Source organism: Phoca vitulina, unplaced genomic scaffold (assembly GCF_004348235.1).
Source record: "Phoca vitulina isolate PV1807 unplaced genomic scaffold, GSC_HSeal_1.0 scaffold7, whole genome shotgun sequence".
Lineage (NCBI taxonomy): Eukaryota > Metazoa > Chordata > Mammalia > Carnivora > Phocidae > Phoca > Phoca vitulina.
The window spans coordinates 2,031,025-2,051,108 of record NW_022589710.1 but is presented as its reverse complement, the minus strand read 5'-3'; the positions used below and the strand labels follow the sequence as shown (position 1 = coordinate 2,051,108).

Below are 20,084 nucleotides of genomic sequence, written 5' to 3'. Positions count from 1 at the left end.
CAAAATATCTTATATTTTATGGCAGGGAACTTCCTGGGAGTCACCGTATGCTCAGATACGGTCTAAGGGTGGTGGGAACGAGAGAAAGTAGTCAAGTCATCGGTTCCAGAAGACTGCTGCCCACTGGGGACTGCAGAGAAGAGAGAAGAGCGGGCCTCCGTGCAGAAGCCCAGCCTCCCTTGGGGATTTCTGAAACTACAAGGAGCAGATCATCCTCTAGCGTCAACCCAGAAAGAGAAGGCTGGAGCCCACTCGGCCACGCCGACCGGTACCTGTGGCTCCTCCCCGAGCCCAGGTTTTAGAGGGAGCTTACCAGGCCAGCCTTCACAGCTCAGTCCCCGCGCGGGCACGTGTTAGAGGGGCTGGCTCTCTGCTGTCACATCAGTTAAAACCCAGCCAAGCAGTGGGAATTCTCTGTATTTTGTTCTATTATTAGAATCCAATTACCATCTGGTGGTATGCTATAGGGAAGTGCTATTCTTCTGCGTCAGCAGACACAAAATGCAGCAGTTTGGTGAGCAAGCTGGCAGCTTCCAGAACTTGGAGCAGAAAGGTGGAGAAATAATTTTATTTCTGCCCAAAGAATCTCATGCCCATTGGGATTCCCCTGGCTTCGGGATATAGCTGGTTGTGCTCAGCCCCATAAAGGCAGAGACCGAACTCTGGTGTCATGCTGGCCTTTAAGATGGAAAACCCTTTGCCCGGGCCTGAACCTGTGTATTCTGGTCTATCTTATTTACGGTGCCCACCTGTTTCCATCCCGCCTGAATGCAGCCCCGGCAGCCACTAGATATCTTTCCTCGCGAGGTAAGAAGCTGCCGCTCCTTCGAGAACTGCTATCTTGGAGGCAAGACTAAATAGCCCCTGACCCGGACGCTCATCCCTCTTCCCTCTTCCTGACTGAGGTCCCCCTGGTGAGGGAAGCTACAGGCTGCTTCATGGTAAATGGTCTGATGGATGTGGAAATAGTCTGATGCATTTTTGATGGCTATAAATAGTTTGATGGAGATTCAGCCCAAATGTTCTCTCGGTAAACTCCCAAGATGATTCGTTCCACCGAGGTCAGAAAATTACACCTCAAATCTCTCTTAGGCAACCTGAAACTTCCTTGAGTGCTTAAAGGGAGTAGAAAAAAGGGAAGTGTTGCTACAGTGATGGAAAAGGAGGAGCCAGGAAGGGAGAGCAGGGGCAGAGTATGGGACAGCATATATTGATCTCCTCTTCGGGATGCCTCTGAATTAAAAAACTTTGTTTCTGCCCCTTTCAGCTGTGGAAATTCCTAATTTGACTCTTCGATTCACTCCATTCTGTCTTTTCCTTCACACAGGTGCACCAGATGTTGCAAATGGAAAGACATGGAACAAGGGGGAAAGGTCAGCATACAGCCTCTGGGTCTTTAAGTCCTATGCTCCGTGGGCTGCCTCCAAGCTGTCCCTTTGTGGCCAGGGAATTCCTTTTTCTAGATTAGAGACAGACTTAAGGCCCCAAACAAAGCAGTACAAGGGGCTACCTGTTCCCCTCCCCCAAGGCTTGCACCCCAGATCTCAGCCCCCTTTATCCTACCTCTCCTGCCCCGAACAAGGAGCAAATGCAGGAGCTAAAGAGCGCAGAGCTTCCGTTCCCGGCGTCTGGGGCAGAGATGGTAGCAGGCCACCCACACAGGTGTCCTAGACCAGGGCAGCGGTCTGAAGCCATCTGATTTCACCTTGGACTTTGTGAATTATCCTTGAGAGCTCTTGATTTTTTCCTTTTACTTGCAGCCAAATCGTCCTATCTAATATAGCCAGAAATTGCAAGAGACCAAAACGTAATTCAAAAGAATCGTAAATTCTCTTCTATCTGAAGGTTTACGACTGGGCCAAGCAAAACTCGGTAAGATTTTTCCTTGGAATGCTCTATCCTCCTGTTTTTGTTCTTGTCTACTTTTCCAAGTCACCATCTTTCTTTGGGTGCACAGGGTCCTCTGGTACATATTCTTTCGATGTTAAATTCTGCTCCCAGAAAATATGATCAACCCATAATGCTGTGTTTTATAATCCATGATGTCTTATAATCAGTGAAATAGAGTATTAAGCATGGGCTCTATATTAGGAATATCACATATTATCAATCATCACAAAATTCTACAAGGTTGGTAATATTCCCACTTAAGAGATTTGAGAAGCGAGGGCCATAAACATAAATCAAATTGTTCAAAGTCATTTCAGGTGAGCAACAGAACTGAGATTTGAACTTGGCTCTTCCCCGATTCCAAATTCCATGCTCCTTACAAACAGCATGCTTCTCCTTGAAAACAAATAGCATTTGCCTCCATGCAGAGAGTCGGCTCAACCATAGGATTGCAGGAACAGTTCTGCTACAAATGCACAGACAAAAGCAGCCTGGGGGGTGGGGGGGGCTGCACAATGCAGAGCACTCTGCACAAGCTCAAGGCAGACAGTGAAAGTGAGGGGAAGGCAGCATGGGTATTACAATGTCGGGGCGGGGGGCGGTCTTATGAGAATTTGTAGCAAGCATAGCAAATCTCCCTTAACCGAAAAGTTGTACATTGAATACCTTGAGGAAGGAATCTTCTGAGTCCCCTGCAACATAAGTTTTAAAAGGACAATGTATTAGTACAAAACAATAGAGAGGTAGCACAGGGACCCTTTACCAGACACTCCGGATAAATGGCTACTGTCAGCTCTCTGAGGGGAAGAATTGGTGGTCAAAATTAAGCTCCAAATTGTTGAAATGCTGATTTGAGGAGTCCAGCAAATCTATTTAAGATTATCCATTTTAATATTTCACTCTTGGAAAATCCCTCTGGGTTACATTATATTTTAAGAATCCTAACACAACAGAGTTAGTGTTGTGAACACGTGTCCCGGGAGAGTTTACCAATCAGGCGTTCTGGGCTGATGCTCAAGCCAGGAAAGAGATCCTCTGCACTCCCACACACCTCCAAGGGAAGGCCATTAGGAGGTGGGACAGCGAAGAAGACTTGCAGGACTCTTGCCCTAATTTGAGCCTATGTTAAAAGAATAATGATGACACGTTTTCCTGTTCTTGACAGGGATATTGTGAGGACAAAAGGAATAAGGCCTATGCCTTCCCATTTGTGGATTAGCATTCTTTATAACAAGGAAGTTAGTCAAGACAATTCCTTTATAGTCAACCCATGGGTAGTATTTATTTTAGAAAAAAATTGTATAAATATGATGTAGGTCACCCGTGTTAAGTGAATGGGGCAATAAAGGATTTGTTAAATACTTTTCTCTGCTGGGCACTGTACTATGTGCTGTTTTTATTAAAGACTAATTGGGCACTCAGTTGCTGGGGAATAGTAATTGCTCTGAAATGTGAGCTGTTTTGAATAATAGCTATCAGTTTAATAAGGATTTACTCTGCAGACCTTATGGACACAGAGGGAAAGGGCTTCAGAAAAGGACTTGAGCTTTTAAGGCTCATGCAATTCCATTAAACACTGTTTTCCCACAAGTCTCTGGAAATGGATACTGCTTTTCCCTATGGACTCATAGGGCCTGGGCTTGTTATTAACCAGGAAGAAATAAAATGTTCTGAAAACCCAACAGTTGGCTAATGTGATCCTTCCAGGATGGAGGGAGCTTAAGATCTGGCCTCTCAGACTTTCAGTGAGAGAGAAGCTAGTTCTCAAGGAAACAGAGCTAAACCCATTTTCCGTAGAGAAGAAGAAATGTTTTTGTTCATCCTTTACTCTCATCTGTTCTTGTTAGATCTGTATGCTTGATCAAATTCAGATTCATTATTTTGCAAAGACCACGTCATCAGTGCTTTTATCTATTTCTACTGAGGAGGCAAATAATGCGTGTTTGTCTCCCTTTTTGTGATGTTAGCAGCCACTGATTATCAGGATCCAGATTCACTATACCACTGGGGCTTCCAGAAGGTGATATTCAGATTCTATCATTCCTTTTCTATTTATTAGATGAAATACTTCCACAAATAAAAATCTCCCCTCAGTAACTACTTGGTTACCCTGAGGACCCTGAGTTCATAAAAGAAAGGCAAGATTCGAACTTTAGAAGTCATAATGAAAATATTGATGAATTCAACTATGTGTACACACTGAAAACACACACGATTACACAAACTTCTGCATGATCAAGAGCACCACAAGCAAGATGAAAATGCAAATGATAAACTGGATGAACAGTTGCAATATGTGGCACAAGGGGCCAATCTCCCTAATGTGGAAAGAAGTCCTAGAAAAGAAGAATCAGCCGATAGAAAAATGAGCAAAGCAAATGGACAGAGAGTTCACAGAAAGAGAAAGAGAATAAAATGTCACTTTAAAAAAATGAAACGAGGGGCGCCTGGGTGGCTCAGCCGATTAAGCGTCTGCCTTCGGCTCAGGTCATGATCTCAGGGGCCTGGGATGGAGCCCTGAGTCGTTGGGCTTCCTGCTCAGCAGGGAGCCTGCTTCTCCCTCTCCCTCTGCTGCTCCCTCTGCTTGTGCTCTCTCTCTCAAATAAATAAATAAAATCTTTAAAAAATAAAAATAAAAAATGAAATGATGCCCAACCTCACTCACAATAAAAATCTACATTAAAAACACACCAAGAGAGGGCGCCTGGGTGGCTCAGTCGGTTAAGCGACTGCCTTCGGCTCAGGTCATGATCCTGGAGTCCCAGGATCGAGTCCCGCATCGGGCTCCCTGCTCAGCAGGGAGTCTGCTTCTCCCTCTGACCCTCCCCCTCTCATGCTCTCTCTCTCTCTCATTCTCTCTCTCAAATAAATAAATAAAATCTTAAAAAAAAAAAAAAGGAAAAAAAAAACACACTGAGAGACATGTTTTTTGCACCTATCAGGTTAGCAAATTCAGAACTATTTTGATAACGCTCTCTCGGCAGAGCTTGGAGAGACAAGCAGCCTCACATATTGCTGGTGAGCGTGTAAATTTGCTCTCTCCTATGGAAAGAAAGTTGCCCATTTCTATCAAAATTACAAATGCCTACACCCTTTGCCCCAGCATCCCATACCGGGAAATTTATCCCACAGATAATTGCATATATGCAAAATTACATACGTATGAGTCATTCACTGCGGCATAGTCTAAAAAGCAAAAGATTGGAAGCAACCCTAAAAGACCATCCACTGTGGACAATGAACTAGGTAAAGAAGCTGTTGCTCCTCTGCACAATGGAATATTTTGCAGCTGTAAAAACAGAGAAGTTCTCTCTTTACTAATATGGAAAGATCTATAAAATATTGAGAAAAGTGTCACACGAAGACCAGACTGGTGGGAGCATTATGTCCCTGATGCAGGTAATCAGAGCTTCATTGTCTGCAAAAATTTAAAAGCAGTTTTTAAAAGGGACTAGAAATTGGTCTGCTTTTCTTTTTTAATAACCATGTGCCAATAATTCTCAACAGCATAGGTCAATAGTCCTTCCTCCAAACTCTTATATGGGCATAAGTTCTAGACAATTGCTGACATGGATATTACCGTCCTGCTTTTGACGTGCTGGTGGTACACACCAGTGCTTAGTGTGTGTGCTTTTGGGTAAAAATAAGAATATATATTAGTATCAGCTTGAAGCTGAAGAAAGATATGCCGGATAGATAAATAAGCAGTTAATAATACTGACGCCATTTGTGGTACTGATCTCAGCAGATGGGAAACGGGCGCTGGAGAGAGACATTTCCCTGTGCACACATGTGCGTGCACACGTGGAAACACATGTACACATCTATATATGATTTATTACCACGTGGATGTATTACCTATTAAAACAATAATGAAAAAAGAATGGGACAAATACGGGTAACTCAAGGGGAACCCCTCCCAATAATCTGTTTTGGGAATGTTCACCAATTTTCTTAGGTATTTTTATGAATTGGCAATTTTCCTTATATCTACAGAAGGGAGAAATAAAAATGCATGAACTTTAACATCAGCACATAAGGTTATCTAAAAGTACTTTCTTCACTTTCTTCAGGCTTGAAACAAATCACATGTGCGTTAGCTGCACTTTATCGTTAGAGATTCTGATGATTCTGAATAGAGCATCTATTTGCCTCATTTGTCTCAGTTCCAGTCAGACTACATGCTGCATAATGCATCAAAGTTATATTTATTTATAGCCTATTAGTCACACAAGCTCTTTACGGAGATGCTGGAAGAACTTTTTTGAAAATTGAGAAATAGATTTTATGGTCTAATTTTCATCCCCTCTGTATATGCCTATGACAGCAGGATGTTTCAAGGTCATTTTCAACCATTGTGTCTATAATCAAGACTCTGAATGCCCTAGTTCTAAGAGCAGAGGCCTAATGGTGACATTTTACATAAAAATCTGTGGGGAAAGAGGGTCTGAGCAACCCCCAGCCAGAGACCAGGAATCCTCCTGAGGCACCTGTCTTTAAATCTACCACCTCTATTGTAGGGCAGAAATGGCTGAGGACCGGGAAGTAGCTGCTCGATCACATTGGACACTGCTGTACATAAACTATATCAAGAAAAAGGATCAAATCAGTTATAGAAATAACCACCTAAGCCACCACCCCCTCCCAAATATAGAGTGAGGAGTAGCCCCAATGTTCCAGAATGAGAAATAACCACACAACACTGCCTGTGGTGGGACTGACCCTTACCTCCTGAATTCCAGGAGGGAGGGAGTCATGCCTGAGCCTGTTTTGGCTCAGAGGAGGTAGAGGGAAGGGAAAGAAAGTGGCCTTGCTAAGGTCTGGGAGGGACAGAGGCCGACAGAATACCTGTATTAATCTCATCCAGTAATTTTTTTTGACATTTGAGATACCGTATTTTTCATCTCTAGAAGTTCCATTTGGTTCTTTTTTTCCCCAGAACTTCCTTGTTTCTCCTCATGATATTCAGGTTTTCTTTAAAATCCTTGAGAATGTATGATAGCTAAGTCCTCATCTGCTTACTGAATCACCTTTATTATCTCTGGGTCTGTTTCTATTGACTGATCCTTCTACTGGTTATGTGGTACATTTCCTCGCTTCTTTGGATAGCTAATAACTTTTTTTTTTTAAGATTTTATTTATTATTTGAGAGAGAGAGCACCAGCAGGGTGAGGGGCAGAGGGAGAAGCAGGCTCCCTGCTAAGCAGAGAGCCTGACATGGGACTCGATCCCAGGACTCCAGGATCAGGACCTGAGTCGAAGGCAGACGCTTAACCGACTGAGCCACCCAGGCGCCCCTGGATAGCTAATAACTTCTCATTGTCTGCTGAACATTGGGAAGGTTATGTCGTTGAGCACTGGATTGCTTGCATTCCTTTAAAGAGTGTTTGCCTTTTTCTGGCAGACAGTTAAATAAAACGGTCTTGATTCGCAGATGACATGATCATTATAGAAAATACTACAGAAGCTATGAAAAAACTACTAGAACTACTGAGTCTAGCAAGTTTACAGGACACAAATTCAATATAAAAAATTAATTGCTCCAGCTAATATTAGATGCAACTTATTTTGTGTAATGGCTACTACCAAAACTCGGACAGAAATGATATCATTTAGATAGTCTTTGTGTTGTTTGGTTGAATGTACAGTACACAAAATATACAGTAAATACCCCAAGCTAAGAGGATTCTCTCTTTCAACATGAACTGTTGAAAATCAGTTATAAATCTAACTTCAAGAAAAACTGTCATCTATAGAAATAATTTTTCTGAAAAGAGGATAAAAATTAAACAGTTATCCCCCAACACTTTTACACTGTTGACAAGTATTTGAGTTCTTGAGGACAAAAGCGTGTATTGAAGTCCACTTTATGCACCAAAACTTCTATATTAAATCAATAGGGGAACTATTTTTTCCTGGTTTCCCAAATTTTTAATGTATCCATTCATTCAACCAGTATTTGTTGAATACCAGCTGTATATAAGAATAGATAGTTATTTGGGGCTAGGGGGATAGATAAATAAGTCAGACACCATTGTGGCCCTTAAGAAGCTTACACATAAAACAGGAGGTGAACAAGTATAAAAGCAACTTTAATATAGGATGGAGGATATCATCATTTCTGCCCTGCCCCTGTCTCCCTCACTGCAATCTGTCTTCACTCCTCCCCGAATTTCTCCTCAAATATGGCACAGAGGAAGAAAATAGGCAGCTGTGGGTGACTGCTAGGGCCGCTCCTGGGACCTTCTCTGGTCACTTCTTGGTCCCTCTGGCCCAGTGTTCTGATTTTAGCTCTGGTCATCCTCGTTGGGATGAACTGTTTAGGCTTTGTTCATTCACTCATTAAAGACTATTGAATGTCCACTCTCTGCCAGGTCCAGGTCTGGTGCTGGGGACTGAGGAAGCAGTGCAGAGGACAGGATAAGATGCTGTACTTTAGACCTCACCCCGTGCTCTGTGTTAGCTTGACTGTGCACTCTCTTCATCTGGATCACCGGCACTTCCAGAAACTGACATATACCCTGAAACCTTCTACCTGAGGCAGTAAAACTAGTATAAGGAAAGGTGGCAAGTGAGGGTGGGGAGAAGGATTTAGTCTGTAAAGAACACAATCCCTAGAGAGATATATGCATGTGGGCATATATACACACATCTGTCCATACACAGACATATGATTAAAGGCCATGTCTGTCTTATTCTTCCCTTTCTTTCTTTCCTTTCTCTAGTCCCCCTTTTCCCCTAGAGCCAAGAGGGTAATCTGAAATGTGTTTGTAATTTCTTTGGTTTGGGGGGTCATCTGTTCAGTCAAATCTCTATGTCCTGTGTGTCTATCCCTACCTCCCGGCAGGGATGGACCCCTGTAGTCCTTGGTTATCCATAATCCCTTCTTCGGTGTAGCTGATCAAATCTGGGTGACCATCTGACCCAAGTAACATCAGTGAGCTCCTGCATCCTGAGAATTTGGAATTGGTGCACAAAGGCCATTATTACTGTCTGTTGGGGACTTTTAAAGCTAAGGCTGGGGGCCAGACTTAGCCTGAGTTCAAATGGAGCAGAGAAAGCAGGTAGCAAAGAGAGGGATGAAAGGAGCATTTGCCCAGAGGCATGCAGAGGTGAGAGCCAAGGTGGCCCCAAAGGAACAGAGATGGCAGCCCCTGCCTGGCCCACTGGTCCTGCTCTGTATCATTTGAGAGCCCTGGCTACACTTCCAGACCATGGGTTCTGTAGCTCTCCCTTTATCTTTCCAACAACGCTCCTTCTTTTTTTTTTTTTTTTTTTTCATTTCTTTGTTTAAATTAGTTGATTGGGTTTCTTTTCCCCACAAATATTCTCTAAGATATGATATTTCACTCTTCTAGCTAATGTGCTTTTCAAGTAATTTCTGCTGCCTCCCAATGACTAATCAATCTGAGAATTCAGGCTTAAACACAGGATAAAAGCCAGAGAAAATGCTACTCAAGAGAATTTAGCTGATATCTGTGCAAATAAAAAAACCTGTGGTATGTTTGTGTCTCCCCCCTACTATCCCTCCATCCCTGCCAGAATTCATGTGTTAAAACCCTAACTTTCAGTAGGATAGTATTAGGAGGTAGGGCCTTAGGGAGGTACTGGGTTTAAATGAGGTCGCAAATATGGAGTCCCCATGATGGGACCAGTGTCCTTGTAAGAAAGAAGAGAAAGAGGGACACCTGGGTGGCTCAGTCGTTGGGCATCTGCCTTCGGCTCAGGTCATGATCTCAGGGTCCTGGGATTGAGCCCCGAATCAGGTTCCCTGCTTGGCGGGAAGCCTGCTTCTCCCTCTCACACTCCTCCCCCTGCTTGTGTTCCCTCTCTTGCTCGAGTCTCTCTGTCGAATAAATAAATAAAATCTTAAAAAAAAAAGAAAGAAGAGAAAGAGAAATGTCTCCTCATTTGAAGACATATCTGCAAACCAAGAAGAGAGCCCTCAGCAAGAAACTGATCACGTTGGCACCTTCACCTTGGATTTCCAGCCTCTTGAACTGTGCAAAATAAATGTTTGTTGTTTGAGCCAGCCAGTCGCTGGTCCTTTGTTATAGCAGCTGGAGCTGACCATGACTCAGGATGTCATGTCCATATCACTTGAGAGGAGAACATAGGCCCAGCTCAGGAAGGCCTGGAGGAACAGCAGACCAAGTTGTTAGCACAGACAAGTCACAGTGGGCTAGGATTTATTGCTCACCAGAAGCTGTGAGACTCTGGGGAAAATTCTGAACTCCTGTGAGCTTTATACTTTTCCACTTTACAAATGGGGAGGCTCAAAATCAAATAACAGTGCATATTTCTCATGCTTACAATCAGTAATCTATTACTTTTCTACAAGAAAATACTATCAGAGCCTCTTCCTTATTGTTTTTAAATGGAAAACTTAGCAGTATACCCGAAACCAAAATGCCCATTCGTTTTCCTAAAGCAGAACTAAAACACCCGTATTATAAGTAACAAACTCTCACGTTAGAATGGAAATGCTTAAAACATCACCCCCCATCACCGAACAATTAATAAGGCTGCTGACGAGTTGCAGTTTTATGAAGCTGGTGGCTTGGCCTCTCGATGACAACAAGGCTACTCCAAATATCTACACACGGAATTCTGGTGATCTACCAATTACATTCTGAATGTTAACTCCAGACTTCTCCTTCATGACATTTTATTGAACATGATGTACTGACTTAGGGGGATGTAATATAAATTTTTAAAATGTAAGCAGCTGAAAATGTTTTAAGAAATATGTGTGTCTTGTGACATTTGGGTTATCCAAGCGAGGAGGGAAATTTCTCCTGGGAGATCGGTAACGGGGCAGATGGGGTGGGACTATGTTCGTGAAAGCACTGTTAACTGAAACAGCTCACCGATGCTCTCTTTACTTTGTATCTAAAAATCAGCTCGGGTCTATGAAAGAAGGAAAGGCAGGCAAAGCAAACAGAAGCTGAGAATATTAATGGAAGAACAAGAGCGAAAGTCTCCAATATCTGATTAGTGATTTTCAATTTACAAAGCACTTCCAGGCACATTATCTCCTGATTGCCGTAACATTCCCATGAGGCAGAAGGGATGCTTTCCTAATCTTTATTTATGAGGAAGCCAAGCTTTAGCCAGGCTAAGTGACCGGCCCAGAGTCACACACACCTGGCATCCTCAGCAAGAACGGAATTCTCTGGCCTCCCCCGCCGGCTCTTGACACTAGTTTTCAAGTCACACTTGGAAGTTGACCCATCTGGATCACCGGCACTTCCAGAAACTGACATAGACCCTGAAACCTTCTACCTGAGGCAGTAAAACTAGTATAAGGAAAGGTGGCAAGTGAGGGTGGGGAGAAAGATTTAGTCTGTAAAGGACACAATCCCTTTCTCACTAGCTCCACAGCAGCAGGGAAGGCCCAATCAACTTGGCCAGCCTGGAACCTGCACCTTCATCCACCTCTAGCTGATGGCCTTTGTCTGGCGCCTTGCTGAATATGGTCTGGTGGTCTCAAGTTCACAAAGAGATCTCTGACCATAACTTTCCTGAGACAGCAAAATTTCCTTGTCAACCCACAGGCCTGGGCCAAGACCCAACGGCGAGAACCTACAATCTGTCTTCGCCTCCCTCTCCACGGTGTTCCCCTGTGGCCTAGCGCAACAAAATTGATTTCTCACTCCCACGATGTGCCTAACACAGGTCCGCAGAGGGGCCCTGCTCCCTGGGTTCACTCAGGGCCTTGGGCTAACAGAAGCGACACCTCGATATTGCTTCTGTGGTGACTAAAGCAGTGGGAATTGGCTTGGAGGTGACCCACATCACTTCTGCTCATGTTTATTTGGCCAAAACCAATCACACATCGGTGCCTGACTTCGGAGATGGCAGGAAGCACGATTCTCTGTGTGCCTGACGGGAGAAGGGAACATTGGTGGCCAGCACGATGACAACCACACGGTCCAGTCCTCATCTGATGCTGAGTCTCCCAGTAACAGCGCCACGGGCTTCAATCCAGCCTTTACCTAACTTCCCCCATAACCAGAAGCACCCCATCTCAGAAACAGCTGGTTTAATTTGAAGAGAGCTCTGTTTGTTAGAAACAAAATTCTTAAAAATAACCAAAAATTGGTCTCTCTGTAACTTTGGTTCCTCAGTATTTATTCTTTCCTCAGGGTCTAAGGATAAATCATTACATATTTCAATTAACCATGCTAGATCCCTGCCCCCCAAGAGATCTTGGGTGTAAGATGCATAACCAAGATCACAGCACCTTATGGCACTGGATATGGCATAGATAATCCCCTAATGTCACTGAAGGGGAAATCAGGGGTCTCAAAGTTGAGGAAGGTGGATCAAAGGGAGGCTGCAGAGAAGCTTTCTGGAGAAAGACAACTGATGGTGTTGTTAACGCAGCAAGGGAGGAGTTAGCTCAGAAGGTAAGACTAACACAACACCAGGCAGGCAGAGGAAACAATCCGTATTAGGTGACCAAGGTACAAAACTGCATGATGCATTCAGGGAAATATCAAAATCACCGAACAGAGGATGTCCTCTGGGGAGGATCTTGAGGTGAGATAAGCATCCAATCATGGAGGGCCCTGGGGCTAAGCTGACAGTCTGGAATCCTGGAAGCTACTGAAGAAGTTTAAGCCTAACATTGACATTCACTAATTTCTCACTTTAGCAGCGTTATCCTGGCAGCAGGGGGCAGAATGGAGCAGAGAGACCCGCCTGAGTCTGGGAGCCAGATGAGGCCGGAGCTAAGGCTGTGATTCCACAAAGGAGGCAGATTGGAGAAAAGAAGATGAGATGCAATGAGCAGCACCTGGCAGTTAATTCCAAAAGGGGAAGCAGGATGTGACAGAGGCGTAGGGTGCCTCTCACGCTCTGGCTTGGGCAACCACATGGTATAATCCCCTGAAACAGAGACATCCCAAGAGATGGGTGGAGAAACGTTTTTGTGGAGTTCCCCTTGGGGCACGTTGAGTTTAAGTTGCGTGTGTGATTTAGTGATGGTGCGTTGGGCACTGTGCTGTCTCTATAAAGAGGAGGCTAGCCAGACATCGTAGACTCAGGAGGCAGCAGTCCGTAAGTAGTTATTGAAGCCAGGCGTGTGGCTGACATGCAAACCATCATTTTTCTACATATGAAGGAAAATGAAAATATATTAACTCACCAATTTGACCTATCCCTCTCCAGGGGCCAAATGATCCACATCTGTCTGTGGTGCATTTTTCTTAGAATCAAGGAACCTAAACAACGGACTCACAATCAGTGCCTTGCTTGGGAAGCATGGAAGCAGACCACAGTGAATGGAGACTCATGAGAAAGATTTCATCCAACCATACAGAGGTCTGATGAGTCATCCCTGCTCCACAATGGAGAACACCTCTAGGATAAATCAAATGCGCATTTCAGATCCAGGGTTTTTTCTCTCCCGTACCTGTGCTGAACAAACTCGGCCATACACACATACATGCTTTTTGTCTCATAGGATAACTATATTCATTCTTTTAAAGCAAGGGTCTTTGGGGTTTTTTCAATCCAGTCATATACATTGATAAGGTTACAGGTTTAGGCCAGCAATTGTTGACATATATTCCAGGGACCAAACCCAGGTTAACATTTTTTGAGCTCAAGTGCTTGGAAAATACCCATCACACATTCTCAGATTATTCATTAAAGGTTGGGAACCAATCTGATTCACTGCATGTTTGGCTTTCCTAATTTCATTTTCAAAGGGATACCTTAAAGTCAAGATTACAGGCTACCTTGCTGTAGTGTAATAAAAAATATATTGGGTATTTGTCCCTGGTTCTTGACACAGAGCTCCTAAACCCTTGGAATTTCCTGAGTGATAGAGGAGTGTCTTTTGTCATTTACAATGAGCCCCTTTTCATTACACCTGAGTTCATACCAATGCGGTGACTCAGGGTTAGGGCCTGTCGATAGTTTCAGAATGGGGACTGGTCACTAGAAAGCCCAAACACAGTGATTAGAGCACAGGAACTTTCAGCCCCAGCCCCAGCCCTATCTCTGGGGAGCCGTGGGAAGCTGGAGATTGGGTTATAACAACCCTTAAACAGAGATTCAGAGAGCTTCGGGGTTGGTGAACATATTAATATGCTGGGAGGTAGGCGTGCCCAGAGAGGGCTTGGAAGCTCAGCACCTTTCCACCCCCATATTTTGCCCTGTGTATCTCTTCCATTTGGCTGTTCTCCAGTTGTATCCTTCATAATAAACTGTCAAACACTAAGTAAAGTATGTTCCTGAGTTCTATGAGTCATTATAGCAAATTAGCAAACCTGGGGGGCAGTCACGAGAACCCCCAAATTTGTTGTCAGCCAGACAGAAGGGTGAGTAGTCTGGGCACCCCATTTGGAGCTTATGTTTGAGGTGGGCAGTCTTGTGGGGCTGAGCCCTTGACCTGTGAGGTCTGTGCTAATTTTGGAGAGTTTCAAAATTGGATTGAATTGTTGGACACCCAGTTGGTGTCAAAGAACCGGAGAAGTGGCGTGGGAAAACCCCATACATTTGGTATCAGGAGTGATGTCAGCAAAGTCACCGTGCACACCCCTCTGCGTGACAGAAAAAATCCACAAAATCTTTCCTGAGCTCAACAAATATCTCACCGTAAAAAGCAAACCTTTATCACCAGGTTTCTATCATGATGACAAAGGAGAGAAAAAAACTTCGTGCCATGTGAGACATTATTAAAGATCTTGAGATGTTGAGTCTTCAAGAAAGAGAAAATTAGAGGGAAAATTGGATAGTGGTTTTCAAATATTTAGACAATGGAGAACTTGCATCTATGATGAATTGTTGGACAAGTCAAAGAAACAGATTTCTATTTAACATCACATGACCAGAAATTCTTCCCTGTGAGTTACAGCACCCTCCCCCACGCCATCATTGGAAGTATTCACATGTAAGGAAGATCTCTATGGTTAGGGATGCCATAGACGCGGTTACGGACTACCTCCAAGGGGCTTGCCCACTCTGGTTCTCTTATGCGGACTCAGAACTTGAGGGTTACAATTCCAATCACAGAGTACTTATTTTAAAAAGTCACATTTTTTTTGGACACCGGCTGAAAGAGAACTTTTTATTACTTTTATGTACAGAAAATTCAACAGCGCCCACTTAGCCCAGTTTGGTGGCCAGTTCTTCAGCCTTCGCTTTTTCCAACTTGGCAATGCAAGCCACCGACTTTGGACCCAGGACATTGCCTCCCCAGTGGCGGCATATCTCATAAAAATATGGAACACTTCATGAATCTGCATATCATCCTTGCACAGGGGCCACGCTAATCTCTGTAACGTTCCAGTTTTAGTATATCTGCTGCCAAAGCAAGCCCAAAAGTCACACTTTTAGAAGTTCAAATAAATATAATCAGTTTGGAAGTCAAGTATCCTGCTGGAGTAAACAAATTTGAACACTGTAGGAACATCTAAAATGTGAAGAAATGATGAGTATGAGAATTCTTATAATTAAGCAGGTTAACTGCCCAAATAAAATTCAGTGTGAATGTGTAGAATAGTAATCAGTAGAATGTGGAGGTATGAAAAGCAGTGAGATGAGATTACCCATGCTAGTTCCTCCAGAAAGAGATAACCAGTCACTTAGAGGAAACGGAACGATGGAGTCCAGACTACCCTGACCGCACTGTTTGAGGCAGAGCCTCCTTCAGGATGGAAGAGCAGGCTGCACCTTCCTTCTACGTTGTGGGCAGGAAGTAGTGGGAGATTTATAAGCCCCAACCAAAAAGAACCTCCCTCTCCTACTCAGTAATGCCTGAAATAATTCCACCAGGGTCACCCTTGGAAGAAGAGTAAGGAGAGGGGGAGGAATGAAGACCAGAAATGCCAAGATAACTTCACTGTTTTAACATGTTCGGACCTCTGCTCCCTTTGATGACAATGACACTTCAGGAGGTCGGAGGTGGGCTTATCCACTGAGCTATGCCCTAAATGGACAGACACTGGGGATGGTCTGTTTCTGAACAATTGTGGGCAAATACAGACCATAGCAAAAACAGAACTGCCACCAAAATACTGTTCTTTCCTTGTTGCGTGTTACGTTTCCTATTGCTGAAAAGCTCTCCCGTGAAGATGACTTGCCATCCCCGGGTGGTCACTCTCCCATCTGCAGAGGCCCTCCTCCTCTGTCCTGGTCCTGGTCTTCCTCTCCTTTGTTCCTCGTGCCCTTGAAACAAGAATGGCTCAAGAGGGAATAATTTAATTCCAGCGCCCTCTGCTGGCCCTGCAGAAGGCCAAGACATCTTAAACTAGATCAGTAGTTGCCAAATTTCTCACTACCAGGAAGACATTTTATTATTTTATTAACCCCAGAGGAACCCCCCACACACACACACACACACATTTTGAAGCTGATCTTTTAGGAAAACTCCACCTGTTTAGTAATTATTGATTTATTTACCAATTTTCATGTATCAAAGTCATGGGAAACTGTCAATCAGAACCTGTAATCAACATGTAATCACTAAGTATACGACACAAAGGTTATTTCTTTTTTTTATTTATTAACCTATAATGTGTTATTTGTTTCAGAGGTACAGGTCTGTGAGTCATCAGTCTTACACAATTCACAGAGGTCACCATAGAAGGTTATTTATTTCTAATCACACATAAACATTCACCTTTTAACTAGCCTGTAAACCTTACTGCGGGTAAGTGTGCAATTTCTGTGAGGCTTTTTAACACACTGCAAATAACTTAAGGATCTGGTTCCTACCTGGAGATCCAAGGGCCCCAGTCTTGGAACCACCAAGTTAGAATAACTCAGCATCTAACAATAGGCATATCTCTGAGAAATTCTTAATTTACTAGTGAGCACTTCTGGATGATGGCTGAATGTTTTCTGCCACTTGGATATAATTCTTCAAATTACTTTGGTCTGTTAACTGGTCGTATAGTGACCTGAAAGGTTAATAGAGCATTCAGAGTTGTACATATCCAAACTGAGCTTTCGGGTACCAATTAGTGTTAGCAATGAGTAGCTGGACAGGAGTAGCAATGATGGAGATCCATACATCTGGGAAACAGGAGGTACATGACTAGGGACATCTGAAATCCAGTTCTCAGCTGGCTTCTTGCCTCAGTGCCCCAGTAATTCCAACCCCATCAAAGTATGGTTCCATGAATAGAAAGCTGATATATTCACAGGAGAAAAGAGAGGTAGAGAAACATGGTAGGCTCAGCACAGTGTGTGGGATGTGGCCTGAGTGGAGTAAGGCAGGAGAGTAGGGAAGTCTAGAAATAGAATAGACAAGGGGTTCTCTGAGGGCAGAACTGCGTTTTGTCCATTGTTTTAACCCCCGTATCTGACACAATGCCTGACACACAAGAGGCTCTCAACTATTTGTTGGACTTTTGTAGGTATTACACTTACCAATTCTAGAAATGCTTTTAGCTAGGTACAAAGCCCCACCAGTGACTACTAAGATAGTAGCCAAGGGGAGCTGGTTCTGTGGTAGAACTGAGCTTGCTGTTTGGTTGCAAAGTTTTGCACAGAAAAGGTTACATTTTTTTTAAAAAAAACATGAATGTGGGCGCCTGGGTGGCTCAGTTGGTTGGGCGACTGCCTTCAGCTCAGGTCATGATCCTGGAGTCCCTGGATCGAGTCCCGCATCGGGCTCCCTGCTCGGCGGGGAGTCTGCTTCTCCCTCTGACCCTCCCCCCTCTCATGTGCTCTCTCTCATTCTCTCTCTCTCAAATAAATAAATAAAATCTTTAAAAAAAAAATTAAAAAAAACATGAATGTATCTCAGAATGATTTTCAGTATTTGACTTCTTTTCTTTTAAAGTAAAAGATAGTTTATTGTAATATAACATACAAATGGAAAAGTATACAATGTGAACACAATTATATAACCAGCACTTAGATCAAGGAAACGGACCATCTTAGTATCTTAGAAGCCCTGGTGCTGTCTCCTTCCTATCACTATCTGACCCCCATTCCTACTATCCTGACTTCTAACACCATAAATTCGTTTTGCCTATTTTTGAACTACATACAGTATATACTCTTTTGTGTGGATTCTTGGGTTCAACATTTTTGTGAAGGTAATTCGCCACCTTAGTTGCAGTTTGTTCATTCTCATTGCTGTATTTTATTTATAGAAATGCTACAATTTTTAGTTGACTACTTATGATGGGTTAGTTCTGGGTTTTTACTATTCTGAAGAGCGCGGACACGAGGGCTCACGCGCGTTTCTTCTGGCACGCATGCGCGTTTGGGTGGGGCGCACATGTGTGGTAGACCTGCTGGGCCACGGGGCATGCATGTGACCAGCTTTTGCAGGGATTCCAAAGAGTTTTACAAAGTGATTGTGCCGATTTTGTGTTAGCTCTTGTACAAAGCTAGATGCCGGAGATGTTCAGAGGGGAGAAAGGACGGGGAGCGGGGAGATTATCCCTAGGCCTATATTTGAAACCTAAGGGACTTGACGGGAAGGAAGAAGACAAAATAATCCTCGAAGGGACAGGCCCCATCAATCATCAGCTCATCATCGGAGTGACTAGAAGCCTGCTTCCCCAGGATGAGAAAGAAGGCAGAATAATAATACAAAAGGTAGAGGAGAAGAAGAAAAGGAAAAAGATCAGAATGGATGCTCACCCTGAATGCCAAGGCACTGCTAATGATTTTACCTTCATAAAAATGACACCCTGGTGTCCCAAAGCCCCCAAAATGCAGCAAAATGTGCTCTAGATTTATACATTTGTGTTTATCACAAAATTTCCTGAACTTGCTTGAGGCTTTGTACGTACATAAGGTTATTAATCAGGACGGTTCCTCTTTATTAATTGTGGGATAAGATCTTTCACCACTGCTGATATTCACAGGAATAAATATAAAACTTTATTGTTAGATTTTTGTTAAGATTTTTGTAGAAAGTTTTATTTGCAAGTAAGTAAGCCAAAGTAGAAATGCAAGATGCTATCAGGAGAATCCAATTTTCCACTTAAATATGTTTGTCCCTTTTGCAGCTGGATTTGGGGCTTTCCTCTGAAAGTCTCAGGAAGCTCATTTGAGTGACTCAGAACGAACCCAGTCTGCGAGACTTGGCTAGCAAAAGGCACAGCATTGCAAGGAGGAATGCAATGTTCTACGTACAAAAGGAATTTGATTGCTAATTATGAATCCCTATAAGCTCTATGCATTTCATACTTACTTCTTTGCAATTCAGAAATGAATCCTGTGGTCTCTTCTGGTCTCTTGTCAGCTGAGGTTCTCTCTGACACTTTGCAATGACAGCTCCTACCTGAGTGCTGACCCCTCCGTATCTACCTTTTCTCAAATTGATTTTCAGCTCCAGGACGATTTGCTCTGCGGTGGATGTCGTCACAGAACAGTCAGGGACTGCCTATCCTCGCAGAGAGAGGTCAGGCTTACACTTGCATTCATTTCCTTGGGGCTATTTTGTGAATTAAACTTGGCACAGCCCCACCTGTTTGCTTTTGATCTGACGTGCTGGACAAGGAGTTCAGTTCATTTACTGCCTCTCCAGCAACCGTGTCCAAGAGTATTATCCAGTAGGAGGTCTAAGGAAGCTGCCGCTATCAGCGGCCAACAGGCACACTTGAAAATTCATGAACAATTGGTAAAAAGACAGGAGTTCTTTCCCCCATGCTTTAACTGAGATGCTGGCTGAGCCCATACCAAGAGGGGGAAATCAATCCAGACCAAAACTTCAGGAGTGGCTGCAAAGCACCATAAGGATCTAGAAGTTTCTGATTTGCCTCCAAATTATACCCAAGGGCACAAAGAACTGGCATTGCAAAAACTTAGCTGGTCTAGCTGATCTACAAATCAATTTGGTTGCCTGCTCCTAGTTATGAACATTCACCTTATGAACTCTCATATCCATGAATGGGCATTTGCAAGGCACCTACTACCCAGCCTCCTGGAAACTTCTAGAATTGTCCCCCAAATCAAGAAGTGACACAGCTCTGAGTAAACACCATCTAAGGACAATTTAAGAAATTACGTATCTAGGGGCACCTGGGTGGTTCAGTTGGTTAGGCATCTGCCTTCAGCTTGGGTCATGGTCCTGGGGTCCTGGGATGGAGCCCTGCATTGGGCTCCCTGATCAGCAGAGAGTCTGCTTCTCCCTCTCCTTCTGCCCCTCCCCCTGCTTGTGCATGCTCTTTCTCTCTCTCTCTCTCTCTCTAATAAATAAATAAATAGTCTTTTTA

General features: G+C 43.6%; 1 non-coding gene across 1 annotated transcript; it reads right to left on the bottom strand.

The window, feature by feature from the left end:
• Positions 1 to 15,119: 15,119 nt before the first annotated feature.
• Positions 15,120 to 15,219, bottom strand: LOC116633479. The gene has a single exon (XR_004299742.1). It is a non-coding gene; the product is annotated as a U6 spliceosomal RNA (small nuclear RNA).
• Between the last annotated feature and the right edge of the window lie 4,865 nt (positions 15,220 to 20,084).